Genomic DNA, 14,265 nt, shown 5'->3' with positions numbered 1-14,265 from the left:
CTCTCACAGAGCGCACGTGCTGGTTTGACCTTCTCCATTTGGTAGTCAGTCTTTGTTGACCCATTCCTGGCTCTGTGGCCGTGGTTCTTCTGTACTGCTTTGATTTAATGGCAAGGATGGGATTTGGAAGACAAAGCTTATTCATTTGTTTGTTTGTTTTTAACAAGTAACACTTTTATTCTTGACAATAAATTGAAGTTTTTGCCAGAGAGGATCAAGAAGTGTACAAAGAAACTGTGAATCACAAATGAAGGGACACAGCTGTGGAGCCTCCGAGCACTCAGTTTTGCTGTTGTTTGGTTGGTTAGTTGGTTTTTGGTTTTTCAAAACAGGGTTACTCTGCATAGCCCTGGCTATCCTGGAACTCGTTCTGTAGGCCAGACTGGCTTTAAACTCCCAGAGACCTTGCCCGTCTCTGCCTCTTGAGTGCTGGGATTAAAGGTGTGTGCTACCACTGCCCAGTGATTACTGAGAATTTTAAAGATGATGTGATAAATAACCTTTGTCAGCAAACTCATCAATATTTGCCTTGAACAATGCTAAGAATTTTGGTTATAACAGAAGTCAAACCTCTACCTCTGAGCTTTAGTCCCAACAAAGTAATATTTTTATGAAGTAAAATCAATTAAACATTTTTGTGAATATTGTACATGGGCACACTGTTTACTTTATTCCTCCTCCCCTCTTTCCCTCCAACTCATGCCATATCTTCCCCGCCCCCCTTCAAATTCATGACTCCTTCTTAAATTATTGCTAATACATAAGTGTATTATGAATACATCCTTCTGAATCTATTGAGTTTTGACCACATGCATATTTGTTAAGGTCTGACCACCATAAAGAAAACTGATTCCTTCTCTCTCAAAAGTCATTAATTGCTTGTAGTTTTTCATCAACAGAGATGGTCCAGTGGAATTTCCCTCATTAGCAATGGCATATCAACTTACGGTATTGTAAAGACATGGCTTGTTGCAGACTTCCTGTTATATACAGAAAACCCTACCTCCAGAGTGGATGCTCTGTCTGGGTGTTCTGGCTCTTATAGTCTTTCTATTTCCTCTTCTCCCCTGTTCCCAGAGCCTTGTGTGTAAGAATTGTGTTTTTGACATACTGACTGGGTTTGACCACCCCATGGTGAGTTAGTTAGCTGTTCTCTGCATTCCGGCCAGTTGTAACTTTCTCTAATGGTTTCCATCAGCTGTAAAAAGGAGTTTCTTTGAAGGGACACGAGAGCTACATTTACCAGGGAAAGTCATTAAGGAAGAACTAAAGAAAAGAATCAAATCCTGTAATGATCGAAAACTCTCTCCAAGCTATTTTAAAACCAGCAAAATTATATAGCAGATATGAATCCTGTGGATTGTTATAGCATAGCAGTATTTGGTCAAGGAACTGGGAATAAATCTCAGTTTTCTTGTCTCAGAAATGGGGATAATAATATTGGCCATATGATAGGGCTGTAGAATATCCAACAGTCAAACCCACAGAAAACCCTTGGGATATTGTCTTAGCCTGCAAGACTTGGTCAGTACTACTGCGTTTCCGTTTTCAGTTTTTTGTTTTTTATTTTTGTTTTTGTTTGTTTGTTTGGGGGGATTTTTTTGGTTTTGTTTATTTTATTGGGTAGGTTTTGTTTTGTTTTGTTTTGAGACAGGGTTTCTCTGTGTAACCCTGGTTGTTCTGGAACTTACTCTCTAGACCAGACTGTCCTGGAACTCACAGAGAACTTCTAGCCTCTGCCTCCTGCTGCTAGGATTAAAGGTGTGCACCACCTTTACTACACATATGCACACAGCCAAACCTGTAAACTGTTTTTTTGTAGCTGTGTCCCACATTTATACATTTTTTATGGATAAAAGACAATCTTTCTGAGATGCTGCTTTGGAGAAGGCAATGGATCAATTTTGTGGTCCTGCATGTGCTTGTGTCTGGTTTTTGATATGCTTTGTAATGAAAAGAAACAAAAGCCAGTTATAAATAAGCTCAGAGCTTAGGTATATTGCAACTTTCATAAGACATAAATGGAGACTGCTAGACATTTTTCTTGAAAGAGGAAGATCTGATTTTGAACTCTCCTTTGATCTGGAAAGGTCAATATGAATTTAGTTCTGTACTCGCTACATGTTTGAAAATATGTCCTTTGTGGCTGAGACATGCTCTCCTGATCGGTCAGTAAGGTTGTTATGGGCAAATCCCACCGATTTTCCTTGTGACTTCAGGACAGAGAAGTTCCAAGGATCTCATGAAACCCAGAGCAGTTAGGAGCACATGGCCACACTCTCTTAGAAGCATGCAAAAACAAACAAGCAAACAAACAACAAAGAAACAAACCGTACAGGCTGAGGTGAGCAGTAGCAAGCCGCACGCAGATATCCGTGTGCTTCTGAAAGGACGGCGAGTGGGCTGTGTAAACTAAGTACGCACGCTGCTGTTTTGTGGAACAAGAAAATAGACAATGAATAGAAAGAGAATGCCTAACACAGAGGCACGTATTCACTTCGTGGTTACCTAGAAGACTTAGCATCACTGAGAGTTGCCTAGGGACCCACTGTGCTGATCATTGATCTGGCCTGTGCTGTTAAGTGTAAACTCCCTTCCAAAATTGAAACCCTGCTCTTGCTTTCTGATGCTGGGCCTCAACTGCCCACAAAAAAAAATCAAGTCATAAGTTTGCATGCACTTTTTGTGGTTTTCAGTATTTTCTTTTAAGTCCAGTTTAACCTTTAATGACCAAGAAATGGAGGAGAGAAACTTCCCAGGAGCCCTCTTCTCTTGCTTCTTGCCCCATCCCCCCACCCCTCTATCCTGTCTGTGATATTTGAGTTAGAGATAAAATGCTGCCTTCAGACACTGACTGAAACCCTGTTCTGTTACTCTCTCTCCTACAGGGAGTCTTTATTTTCTTCCAGTGGATTGATGTATGGACTCGTCTGTGTAGACTCAGATTTTGTCACAAAGATGATAGAAATAACTACCATACATACATTTCTCTACCCAGCCGCTACCCCGTTCATGTTCTATGCAGGGGGAGCAGTGCCCAGCATTGGGGAGGAGGAATCAGCTGGTGCGGCTCCGGCCTCCAGAAGCCTCGGTATAGTGCTGGCACCTTCAGACGGTGCTCCCAGCCTGCTGCTGCTGTTTATGAAGTTTGCCCGCTATGTAAATATATGAAGCTGGTTTTAGGATTTTCCAAAGATAGTGCAGTTCCTCAGAGGCCGAGACCCCTCAGTCTCATGACACAGCCCCTGAAGCTGCTGTTATTACGACGCGGCTCCTCTTTGCCAATTTTTAGCTCATGTGGACTTGACCTTCAAACCGGTTGCATTCAGTTCTCTTGTCTGATGGTGGCTTTCTGACTGACCTTTTACTTAGGCCCAAGGCAATGTTTTCCTCTGTGACAAACTTGCCCACTGCCAGTTTTTTAAGAGCTCTGGGCCTTATGTGGCAGAGCCCGGCTGCCTAGTTATAATCGGTCCTAATACCCGATAAACTGTGAACAATGGCCTCGTTTGAGAGGAAATATTAAGACAAAAAGACGTCTGCCATGCGAGGCCGTGCTAAACTGGAGCACACAGAGAGGTCGGGCATGTGGGATGCTGCCCAGCTACTCCCATAAGGAGGGGGAGGCTCGATGCTCCCTCACAATGGGCCATTATTAAGGGCACCATTGAACCACGTAATCACAGCCCTTTTCAAAACCAGAAAAATGTGTCAAGTATTAGACAAACGTAAACTGTGCTTGAATGTGAGACTAGAAATTTCATAAATAGCAGAGTCCATTTAATCTGATCAAATATTTCAAGAAAAAAAGGAAACAAGGCAGTTTTTATTGCTGAACAACGGTTTTCTGGCTTGGTTTATTATTTGTAAAAGTTTCAAAAGAAAAGAATTTTGCTTGAATATGCTTTTTATTAATTTGATCTATAGGCTTTTATTTTTGTGGGATTTGTGATTTTTAATAGCAAAATTAGTGCTTTATATGTTACAGAAAAATAATAAATACAAATAAAAATTACTTACTTATAATTGCAGCACCCAGAGATGGAAATTTTAAAGCTTTCTCAGTGATTTGTCAATAGATTTTATTTTGCCCATACATGTAGAAACATGTTGAAGTTGATGTTATGTTCTTGATTAGGTTAAGAACTCCCCTCACCCCTTCCTTCCACAGGTCTGTACGATATGAACTGAGACATCTACATAGTGCTGGCCTCTGTGCCCTGGTTTTTCATAGAGACAGTTGTGTTCCTTCCCTGGGAGACTTCTGGTAATTCCTAGAGACATCACTGGTTATGGCAGCTGGGTTGAGATTATGGTATGAGTCTCCTGGCGTGGGAGAGGCCAGAGATGCCTCTAAATGCCTAACAGTATACAGATAAGCCTCCACAGTGAAGAGTCTGGCCCCATTACAGTAGTATCCAAGTTCATGCCTCAACTAGGCACTGCCTCATTATTTATTAATCTAACCCTTGTCTCTGGTTAGATATTGATGAACAACTGTTTTGTTATCAGAAATTAATCATTAGCAAGTATTTTCTAAAGGACAATATGATAAGTATGACAGCTTTTGTGGGGCATTAGATACATTACTTAACTCTGTTGTCACAAATAGCAATGGATGTTACATTATTGAGTAGATAGTACTTAATAGGGTGACTACACACTACAGTTCATGTATGTAGTAGAGTGTGTGGGTGGGGAACTGATTGATTTATAGTTTTTGCTCTAATGGGACACTTAAACTTAAAATCACTGTTCCTTGAGCAGAGTAGCAGCTAGGTAAACAAATATATGTGTAGTAACCACATTCATCATCTTTGCGACAAAATCTGAATCCACTGAGGAGGAAAGAGTTTGATTTGGGTGCACATTTCATGGAGAGGAACACATGGCAGCCTGGATAGCTCTGTGCAGAACAGGCTTTGTGACACCATGGCCTACCACGGAGTCTACTGTCATAGTAAAGAGTAAGGCTTAACCATCAAGGCGGTTACTTGGTGGTTAAGGTTACTGCAGTGACCTACTTACTTCAGCTGTCCGGCCCCTGGAAGGTCCACAACCTCCCACAATGGCACCATCATCTGGGGACTGAGTTTTCAAAGCCATGAGGCGGTGGGGACATTTCACATGTAATACTGTGTTTTAGTGTCAGTTTATCTTCCTTTGCATTTGAAAGTTTCACCCATTTATCAGATGATATTGGTAATTTGATGTGCATTGAATATATACTGTATAAGGTCCAAGCCAGAGGCAAGTAGAAGAGCCAAGAGATACTTTTAGTCATCTGGATGACAAATGGAGGTGGTAGTTCCACTAGAGGATAAAACTTGGTTAAATTCTGAGTCTATCCTTAAGATATTCAGTAACTGTTGGTGGGTTGTGTGTATGATACATGGGAAAGAAAGAAATCAAAAGCCACCAAGTTGTTTGGAATATGAAGACCTCTGACTTATAAAAAAACAGCAACATCCATAAAACCTTAATGTCTATAACTCCAGCTGCTCAGGAAACTGAGGCAGGAGGATTCCAAGGTCAAGGCTTAACAGGCTATGGAGTAAGTTCAAAGCCAGCCTAAGCAGTTTACTGAGGTCCTGTTTTTAGCAAAACCGGGGGGGGGGGGGGGGGGCCGAAAGGCTCTGGTCTAACTCAGTGATATTTTTCTAGCATGAGTAAGAACCTAGGTTCAACCCTAGTACAAAAGACAAACACATACCACAAGCACTGCCACCACCACCAGCAGCAGCAGCAGTTGCAGGTTTCATGTGTTTTAACCGTCTTGAAATAGAGCAGCCGACTTGGAGGGCATGCTAGTTGTGTAAACAGCTGTATAGACATGTAGAGATGAGTCTGGAATTCATAGAGGTCTACCATAGGCCTTTGTATTCACAAGACTGGCTTGCATCACCAGAGCCTAGTGTAGCTGAAATCAAGCTTGAGCCTCCATAGGTAAGATGTGAAGAAGGAAGAACTAACAAAACAGGCTCAGAAGCAAGGATGGAAGAGAGAAGGCACATTGATCGTGGTCAAGTGGGTACCATATAAAGAATGTGCACAGAGTCTTCTTGCTGTGGCTGCATCCTGTGAGGCATATTTACACCTGAGGATTCCATCCTTGCCTGCATAGCTCCTCCTGCTAATAGGCCAATCCTTACCAACTGCATTTATACACCACAGTCTCTCTGGGTCCCTTCCTTAAACAACTTCTGAAGGTTCAATTTCCTGCTTCTTAGCTGAGGCCAAAGCTAATTATTTGTTAAATGAACAGAGAAGAGACAACTTTGTGATGGAAGCAGATAAAAACCTTGAAGTCTTACCTTCACGATAGATTGTCTTCCCTGCATGAACTTCACGCGCATCTGTTGGAACAATACAACCTGTTGTATACTCTTAGTAATTCAGATATTTAGACACATTCTGCCCAACACCTATGGATACCTGCTGTATACTTCACAACATCCCTCGGGGGTTGCATACGTACTTTAGGGTGTGCGTGTATTTAGTGATCCAGGCATGGCAGAGGGACTAGTGAGTATCTCTCAATGGCAACAACCTAAACCAAGGTGCTAAAACTGTCAGAAGCAGACCTCTGTAGGAATTGTTTGGGCATTCATTCAGAAGTTGTCTTTATGTTAACAGCAGCAAAAGACTCAACCCAGTGTTGCTGAGGAGTTCTCCTGAATGTAGTGTCTGCTGTATATTTAAGTGAACATGTGTGGGGTTCCCACATATCTTAATAGTTATATATATATATTATAATATATATATAATATATATATATTAGCTATTGACATTACATTGTTCAAAGGGTACAATTTTCAACCAGATTCAATGACTATGCAAACTTTTTAAATGAAGTTTAAAACAGCTGTGTTACATGTTTCTCGTAAAGTATCTCTTCTTCCAAGAGGAGACTGTTAACGTGCTGGTTGAGCTGTTCAGCTTTAGGGATGAGAGAGCGTCGCTGAGAAAGACAAACTCAGAAGTCACGTATTGCTTTTTCCTCAGGCGTGGCTCTTAGCTGTTCTTTCTTGCTGGAGACCTCTCAGACATGGAGCGTTGTCTGCAGGCCGTCCTCACAGCAGCTCTGATGCTATCAGCCCTACTGAAGCTTGTTCTCCCTCTCTTGATTTTCTTAGTTTTTAAGAATTTCATACAATGCATTTTGATCATATCCCCTATTCCTCCGAGGGATACTACCCCTTCCCTGCTACCCAACATTGTATCCATTTTTTATTTTCTCATTAAATTCATTAAGTCCAATTTGTGGTGCCACTTACTCATGACATGTAGTCTTCTACTGCTTAGCTCATTCATTCAGCTAGTGAGAAACTCAAGCCGATACCAGAGTGAACAGCTTCGTTCTCTTTCCATGTTCCCTTTATCTTCACAGCCTCTCTAATGTGTTTCAATCAATTACAAAACAGAAGTATACATAGAACCTTTGAAGGCTAGTCTGTAATTTATTCACAAAGTTTTATTTTAAGATGTGGTTTGAATTGACCCACTCTAAGATTAATTATAAAATGTACTGTTGGACACATGACAGACATTTGTGAATGAATGCGTACAAGTTCTGTTCTCTATATTTTAACATCTCTTAGTGTTTAATAATATGTTCATATGTAACAACTGAAACAAGGTATATAGTAAAATCTTAATATAATAATACTGTAAAAAAAATTTATCCCTTATTTTAAGTTTATATTTATGAGTGTTTTGGCAGTGTGTGTCTGTGCATTTGTGTATGCAGTGCTTTGGAAGGCCAGAAGAGGGCATTAGATCCCCTGGGAATGGAGTACAGAAAATTGTGGGTGCTCAGAATCAAACCCAGGTCCTCTGAGGGAACAGCTAGTACTCTTAACCACTGAACTATCTCTTCATTCCCCCAAATACATTTTTATGAGGTTTCAAAATATCATTTATCCTAAAACCAAAACATCCCTCTTACTTCATAAACAGGCATATTTTTTTTATTGTTTATTACCTAAGGAAAACAAGCTTACTAGGAATTTTTCATAGGGCTGGCCTAGATTATCTAGTATAGCATTAGGATTTTAGGAACAAAGAGTTCTTCATTCTTTGTGTGTACACTTATGCCACATTGCTCTGAGTTCAGAAGCTTCAAAAGTAATAAAAAGGAGGCCACGTGTAAGTATCTAGACCAATGAATCTGCACGCACATCCATATGTTTGTTTAAACACATGAAGAAAGGCTTGTGATCACATTGCTGAATTGAGAGCAGTTAATCCTTTCTTCTTTATTCATTTATAACTCATATTCAAATGGAAATCATTGAAATGTGTTTATCTGGAAAGACAGTGAGACCAGGCCCAGTTACATTGGTACAGTTAAGATAACATTTTGGAACACATTAAAAAACTGAACATACACACACACACACAGACACACACACACACACACACACCTTGAGAAATGTGAAAATGGTAGCTAGCTTCCTTGGTCTTAGCATTTTTCAGAGATTATTGTCCTATCACATGTTGGTTTCTTTATGAACTGACATGTAAAAGGCAGTAAGAGAGGAATGTAACATGATGTCCGTGAGCAGTGACTGATGTAACTTCCTAAAATTTACCCAACCGTTTATACAAGTGTGTATACTGCAAACACATATACATATATTTGTGTGTATATCCTTTTTCTTTAAAATGGTCATTCTTTTCCTTCCTTAAAAATATTGCTAAAATGTTTATTCAATAGGAAATCTTTATTCTAGTACCTTCTTTAAAGGGACAAAGTGTAAGTAGTTCAGATATTGGCACCATGTGGACTCCTCATATTGATTCTTCCCTTGTATCTTGCTTAAAACTCTGCTCTGCAGAGGTGTCAGGAAACAAACTATGGACCCTATGCAAACTGCCTGCAGGAATGTGTTCTAGTGAAACTTTATTTCATACTAGTATCAGCTGTCATGAAACACTATCATTCTTCTTTTGCTTTCTCATTACTTAAAAACACAAAAATCCATCTTCAATAAGAAGGTTTGGGGTTAGAACCCCATCGTGGAGAAAAGTCTTGGTAAACTTGGTCCTCTGTCGTCTTTCTTTATTCAAGTTCTCTGTATTTTTTTTCATCTAGTGTCCACTCTTCTCCTTTATATCAAACTTTGTCTTTGTATTCCCTTGTTTTTCCTTTTTGTCAAGGATACTTTGGTATGGACCATGTAGGAAACAAGATTACCTATATTAGATCCAGAACTCTGGGCTCCTGTTTGCCCTTGTAACATCAGGAATATGCAGATTCTCAGCTGCCAATCTGAGGTGCCTCTCTCTGAGGCTTTCCCCAGGTCACTTGAGAAAGCTAACTTTTGCCTTTTGTGTTTGCACACTGGGCACTCTTGGAAACTTCCGTGTAAAAAGCAGCATATGCAGAACGACCTTAGAGGATATAATGAAGAAGAACTCTCTCCCAAAACACAAGTAAACAACCCCCCCCAACAAAAAATATAATAATTTATAAACTGAGAGGCTTTCGGGAGTTTTTCATGGATTTGTTCAAATTCACAGTAGCAAATGGCAGAGGGAGAAGAGGAGCCCTGTGGGTTCCGATGAGCTGTGTTTGAGGCCGTGAGTCTGGGAGTCAGCTAGCATGGCAGTATCTGTGTCACCGTCTTCCGCTGACTGCTGATGGGCTTCGGAGGGAAATAGCCTGTCAGTGTCACCAGAGAGTGGCAGAGCTACCCTGCGATAGGAAGGCATTCACTCAGCTCTGCAATCAGTTCATGATCTTAATGAGGAAGGAAGAGCTTAGAAGAGGAACCAGAACAAAGGCTGGTGCGACCCGCCCCGACTCTCATGTGGATAGATAGTGTGAAATGCAAACTGTGTCTGTAAACACTGTGTGATGGTGAATATACAGAATATTGTAGCCTTGTGACTCAGACAGCACATTCCCAGGCACACTCAGTCTTTGCACAATATTTTATTTATTCAGGCTTTTACTTTAAGGGCTCTAGAGCCTCATAAGGATGGTGTGAGGGAGAGAGAACAGAGTAGTGTCTTTCTCCAGCATCTTCAGGATGAGAAGAGCAGGTCATTCAGGCATTAGACCTGTTCACAGGGACACACAGCCCAGCTGTGACGGTGCTACAATGTTCTGTATCAGTGCTTCAGGCTGTGATCAGGGGACGCAAGACCCTCAAAGTATTTCTAGGCGGTAAACTAACTCTATACTAATACTAGAAGTACTCTCTCTCTCACACACACACTCACACATACACTCACACATACACTCACACTCTTTCACACACACACACACACTGACATACACTCACACACACACTCACACTCATACTCACACACACACTCACACATACACTTACACACACACTCACTCACACAAACACACTCTCACACACACAGTCACACATACACTCATACACACAGTCACACATACACTCATACTCACACAGTCACACATACACACACACTTACTCACACACACACAGTCACACATACACTCATACTCACACACAGTCACACATACACACACACTCACACACGCACACACACATACACTCACATACTCTCTCTCACACACACACACACACTCACACACACACACACTCTCTCTCACATTCTCACACACACACACTCACACACACATACACAGGTATAAAGCATGCCATACTTAGAAAATCATTATTGCTATGCTAGCATGTAATCTCTTCTCAAACACTTCCCATTTTCCTGCTAAGCTGGTAACTTATTGAATATTGAAAGAATTCCCTTGAACAGCAGTTCGGAAGGACTTAACAGGTCCCTAATGACAAAACTTTGTGGACTTCCCTTTCTGATACTTGATGAGCCTCATCTGACACTGAAAGCTGTATCGCTCTCTTGGCATTCACGCTGGTACACGGGAACTCCACGCCTGGGGAAATAATGGCATAGGCATTTGTACTGTCTGAGTCGGAACATGGGTGTCCAGTCGTCAGCCCCTCTTCTGACCGTGCGATCAGGCACCCAGCTCTCAGGAAACTCCCAGGGAACAGTGACCTTTGAGCACTGTCTTCCCTGAAGAGCAAGTCCTCTCAAGCTGGCCCACCCTTTAGGAGTGTCAGTAAGATCGTGCCCACAGAGACAGAACATTCCCTGGTGCTTTGCTTCCTGGTTCCACTCCCAGTGTGTCTGTCTGCTTTGTCCTATGCTACATGAAAAATAGAACATTGGATTTTTCTACTTAAACGCTGCACATTGTCAGCTACCTTTGAAACTCTGGGCGATGAAGGTGTGTGGACTGGTGTATCCTTACAGCGAGTCAGCCGCAGCCTGATTCTCATCTGAGGAGAAATGAGCCGCTTGCAGTGTGCTCAGGCCCCCCCCCCCTTTACCTCATCCACTGAGCCCCCCCCCCCCAGTCATGTTACCTGTGTATGGCGTCTGATTGGGAACGCCTGTTAATGCTCTGTCCCCAGTTTGGCATCTTCAGGTTCTCTCTCCCTTTTCCTCTCCCTCAGACCCTCCATATATGCATATGGAGACCAGAGGTCAACCTCAGGGTCTTCCTCAGTCACTACCTACTGTTTTTATTTGAAACAGCTACTCTCACTGAAGCGGCGCTTGCTGATCTGCACGGTGTGGCTGGCCAGTGATTCCAAGACCTGTCTGACCACAGTGCTGTTGGGATTACAAGTGGTGGCCTGCTCTTTTTAAATGGGTCTCCTGGAGATTGAACATGGCTCCTCACCCTTGTGAAGCAGACGCTTTACTAAGCTGAGCCCTGTCATCTTACTTGAAAACCCAAGGGAACTGATTGAAATGTTGCAAAGCAAATTTCCTCTACTTTCAAACCTGAGTGTAGTAAAGACCTCGGTGTCAGAGCCGGGGAGCGAGTGAGTCCCTTCCTTACTAAAGCAAGACATTCTAATTCATTAAAAAGGGGCCTCTGCCAGTGAATTGGTGTTTATTTTTAAACTTGCAGCCGTGCCTCTTTATAAGGGAGGAGTGAAATAAGCACATTCCGCTCCCTGCCCTCATTTCATGTTTATTTTGGTCCCGTCTATTGTCTTCATCATTATCACGTCTGGACCCTTTCACAGAACAGAAAATGCCCGCAAACCTCATTGTGCGTGTCAGTCCAGACAGGTTTGACGTGGTCATCCGAAAAGACTTCGGTAGCCACAGGATTTTGACAAAATTAATGAGTTGCAAATATTTATGCTTAAAATAGTATCATCCCATTTCGACAATAAGCAGCGTCTATCCTAATTTCTAAATATAGGCTTGTCTCTTTTCCACCCCAGGTGGCAAATTGTTTTATAAAGCTAGAAACCGTATGTATATCCTGACTGCTTGTGGTGGGTGGACTGTGATACACATGTTTAGCATGTAGCAACAGTAAACAGTGGGGTGGACAGATGAGAAGGAACATACATGTGCCAGCTGTGGGTCCCTGGATGGTACCACAGTTCCCAGTAAGAATCCGCATGCTTCCTAATTGGAGGATTAGCTGAGAAAGTTTTTTCTTTTTTTCTTTTCTATGTGAGTATGAACTCAGGTCGCTCTCTGTCTCCATGTGTCTCTCTCTGTCCCTGTCTGTCTCTGTTTCTTTCCGTGTGTGTGTGTGTGTGTGTGTGTGTGTGTGTGTGTCTGTGTGTGTCTGTGTGTGTATGTGTGTCAGTGTGTGTGTGTCTGTGTGTGTCTGTGTGTGTCTGTGTGTGTCTGTGTGTGTGTGTCCCCCATTTGCTGACTTATGGTCAAGAGGCAGGTTCTGCATCTCCTTGCTTCTGAGTAAGCTGTCCATTGAGACTCGGGTGCAATATGAAGCTGGAAAGTCTGGAGGGCGTCTTCCCCACTGAACGTCCATGTCTTTGCAGCCACACATGGCATCGTTGTTTGGCCGTTACGGAAATCTCATGTGTGACAGTAGCTTTCAGGCAATGTCTCCTCTGAAGGGGGCATCCAGCTCCTAACCTACTGCTGAAAGAGAAACACCATTGTCCATTAATACTACTGGAACGAAAGATGAATGGGGACTTGGCCTTGATCTGACAGTGAGCTTGACTTTGATAGCTCATCCTTTAAAAAGGTTCTTTTATATCTATGAAAGAAAGCATGACGTCAAGCCAGCAGGGGAACCAATATCAATATTTAAGACCAAACTAGTAGGAATTTAAAAAAAAGTCCCTTGTGAGGACAGCTTTTTTTTTTTTACATGCATAACTAATTAGCTTAGGTTATTATAAGCCGTGCTGCTGTGATAACGGCTCCAGCGGTGCCGCAGGATGCCTTGTTTACCCTGCCTTCCTTATGCCGGTCGCCCTTCAGATTGGAGTTACAGAGAGCAGAGGGAGGAGGAATAAGTGGTCTGCGCTGTCTCCTTGGTCAGGGCTGCCTGAAACATTGCTATGCTGGGAATGCTAGAGTACAGTCACTACCAGGTGAGCATCCTTCCGTCCGAACCTAGAGCTGGCCGGCGAGGGCTTGATTTTGGCTAGTCGGTCTCTGCTGTTTCTGCACGGAGGACCGATCGAGATAAGGACAGATCAGCTCCTTCATTGCTACTTATTTTCTGATACCCTAAGAAGCAGCTTACTACAGTTTTCAACAAAGTGAACAGCAGTGAGATTTATTTCCCTAGTAGGTAACTGCTCTCTCCTCTCAGCTCTTGTTTAGAGTGTGTAAGATGAAATCGTGTTTGTCGGATGCTATTGATTTTGTCTATTTTAAAAGGAAAGCATTTTTAATTACCTGTTAGTGTTTATGTAAAAGGACAACAAATACCATGCTTGTTTGTAAATAAACCTTTAAAATCACATACGTACAAGTGATATTCACTTGCATGCAATTGCTTTGTGTAGACTTGCTTCTCCATTGAGTCCATTCATAGTTAAAATCTGTAATAATTTTATTCTTGTATATGAAATGAACATAAACAACATTTATTTTGTATAAAATTTATTTTGTATAAAATTTATTTTGTATAAAAATTATTTATGATTTAAACATGGCAATATTTCTGATTATTTCTATGACAATTTGATAGTTATTTCTTAAGGATTTTGTGTGTGTTTGTGTGTGGAGTTGTGTGTGAGTGTGTGCGGTGTTGGGGTGGAGAGTGTATGCATGATTGTGTGTTTTTGTGCCTGCACATATTATTTTAATGGTTGCTCTGTTGGCAAGGAAAATAAGATAAACAGAATTGCGTACTTTCACGTTTGTTGTTTGAATTTTGTGTTGGGGAGATTTTTGCCTTACTTGTACGTTTTAATAACTAGCCATGAATAAAAGGTCACCGGGATAGAA

General features: G+C 41.7%; 1 protein-coding gene across 8 annotated transcripts in view; it reads left to right on the top strand.

Moving 5' to 3' along the window:
- MITF (melanocyte inducing transcription factor) overlaps window positions 1-14,265 on the top strand; it is a 200,823-nt gene that overhangs the window by 159,163 nt on the left and 27,395 nt on the right. The window lies entirely within an intron of this gene.

This window comes from Micromys minutus (genome assembly GCF_963924665.1).
Source record: "Micromys minutus genome assembly, chromosome: 3".
Taxonomy (NCBI): Eukaryota; Metazoa; Chordata; class Mammalia; order Rodentia; family Muridae; genus Micromys; species Micromys minutus.
This window is presented reverse-complemented; position numbering and strand designations above follow the sequence as displayed.